Genomic DNA, 2,848 nt, shown 5'->3' on the forward strand with positions numbered 1-2,848 from the left:
TTGGCCGCCGCCCCCCTAGGAGATCCCATCTCCTAGGGCCGGCGCACCCCCCTAGGGGGCCTATATAAAGGGGGGGAGGGAGAGCAGCCGCACCTCAAGTCTTGGCGCCTCCCTCTCCCCTGCTACACCTCTCCCTCTCGCAAAAGCTCGGCGAAGCCCTGCTGCGATCACTACTGCATCCACCACCACGCCGTCGTGCTGCTGGATCTTCATCAACCTCTCCTTCCCCCTTGCTGGATCAAGAAGGAGGAGACGTCATCCGCTCCGTACGTGTGTTGAACGCGGAGGTGCCGTCCGTTCGGCACTTGGTCATCGGTGATTTGGATCACGGCGAGTACGACTCCATCATCCCCGTTCTCTTGAACGCTTCCGCGCGCGATCTACAAGGGTATGTAGATGCACTCTCCTCTCATTGCTAGTTGACTCCATAGATTGATCTTGGTGAAACGTAGGAATTTTTTTTTGTTTTCTGCAACGTTCCCCAACACAAACATGGTGGTGCCCGTATCTACTCATGCAAAGGATGTTGGGTAGTGGCCCCTGATCATGGCAGATGCTGCATGGCAGTTCACACAGGTGTGTAATTGCAGCGGTTAGATTGCACAATGACATGGTTGACCACTTTGCAAAGGTTACTTCCGTGAGCTGTGCGCCTTCGTCCAGTGCAACCACATATGTGAGTTCACTCTATCTACGCTGCTCCTGCTGCCTCCACAGTTTTGTTTTCTGCTCTCTTTAGTCCCTGACAGAATGCACTCCTTGCGGCCTTCCTGCGCCGCTTCACACTGTCGTCCTTGGTTTTGGTGTCCTCTATTCTCATCTGGCGTCACATCTGTCTCTTAGTCGGTGGTGTCCAGATCCAATAACAACCGTCTTTGTTCTTGTGGCACCGGAGCTAGTTAGCCCTCAACCTCAATTGCGGCTGATTTCCTCTTCCTCGGATCCCGCCGATGTTGTGCTAGCAGAGGTGTTTTGTGAATCCCATTAGCAACAACACGACAAATATATAACTTGGTTTGCAGTGAATATGAACCATCTAGCTTTCGTTGATTGAATTGCACTATGCTCTTGGCCACGGCATTCTCTTTGTTTGCACGCCTTAGTCAAATAGCAATAGAAATAGTGGGATTACATGGTGGTGGCATGCCAGCCGTACTACATCAACAAAAGAGATTTATCAATCGGGTGTAGGTTCCCCATCTTGGGTTGGAGGATTAGAAGATAGCAGGCAAAATTAAATCATGGCACTGAGGCTCACCACATGACATCCGAAGACAAGTCGATGAATGATGATTAAACTAGTGAGATGCATTAATGATCGTTTAAATGCTACTCCGATAAGACGTTTTTTGATACTAACGTTTTGAGATAGAGGGAGTACTAACAAGAAAACATAAACTTTTGCCTATGTTCATGCCTGGACCCCTTCTTTCATTTCGCTGGTCTTGTGGATCACAGTCAATGCACAAAAAAAAAATTCCATGTTATATAAAATAACAAGTTATTGGTTATATATGAACATTGGAAATGTTCTCCTAAGTGAACCAGCCTGTCCCATTTTGTCTGACTCAGTCTGCTCTGGCTATGTACATATGCACTTCCTAGATACAATTTACAGTGCCAAGAGGGCATAGTAAATATACGTAGAGCTCAGATGTAACGGCAAGATAATGAAGCCCAATATAATAGCATAACTTCGATTTGCTTTGTCCGGCTCACATCGTTAAACCAGCCGCAGTGTGCCCATTTATGATCTTGTATTCAACAAAGTGAGGTTTCTCCAGTGGCATAAATGGAGAACGCTAAAACACATCAAACATTTGGCTGAGAAGTGAAGAAGGCTCATCTAATAAAGACTAGAGTGCTCAACATACAATCAGTACTAGTTGATCTCTACACCTGAGCACACATCAAATATTCAGTTGCAGATCATCTCATCTGAATGCAAACAGGGGAGACATGAAAAACACCTCTGCCAGTGATAGATACAATCATACGATACAATCAGAAATTTTGTGGACTAGTAAAAATACGGCAGAAAATATCAAAATCTGAATTAGAATTTACAACAGAAAATCATACACATATTTCAAATACTAGGAAAGCAAGAGTAAAATGAGAAGCATATAGAAATTAGACAACCTATATATGTACCTAGTATCAGCTAAATACAATACAATTTCATAGATGAAATGAGTTTGAAAAACGCCTTGAAATTAAGCACATACAACAAACATGATACGGAAGTTTCAGTTTCAACGACAACCACATCAATGATGTAGTAAGTATATGCCACTAAAACACATCAGTTAAGAATAATGGTGATGCACAAACTAGTTACAGTCTACAACGTACATTCACTGCTAGTTGTTGTATACTACCTGAAAACACATCAAATGTTCAGTTGCAGATTATCTCATCTCAATGCATACTAGGGAGACATGAAAAACTCCTCTGCCACCGACATATTCAATAATGCGATACAATAAGAAGTTGTCTGCACCCCTGACAACACGGTGGAAAATATCAAAGTCGGAATTATAATTTACAGCAGAAATTCATACAAATAATTTAAACAACCTATATAGTAGCAGTCTAAAACTCTAAATAGTTCACAATTTCATATAGATGAAATGAGTTCGAAAACAGACTTCAAATTTAGCACACATACAACAAACTTGATATGGAACTTCTAGGTTTACATATTACAACAACAGCAAAGAAACACTGACGAGGAGCAAACACAAACAACAAAGACTCTAATTAAACTGATAGATATATGTATGATGCCTAAAACTGAACTTGCTGGGAATAGCTCAATTAATGGTGGTACCAAACGCACGGAGAG

This window comes from Triticum aestivum, chromosome 5A (assembly GCF_018294505.1).
Source record: "Triticum aestivum cultivar Chinese Spring chromosome 5A, IWGSC CS RefSeq v2.1, whole genome shotgun sequence".
NCBI classification, from domain to species: domain Eukaryota; kingdom Viridiplantae; phylum Streptophyta; class Magnoliopsida; order Poales; family Poaceae; genus Triticum; species Triticum aestivum.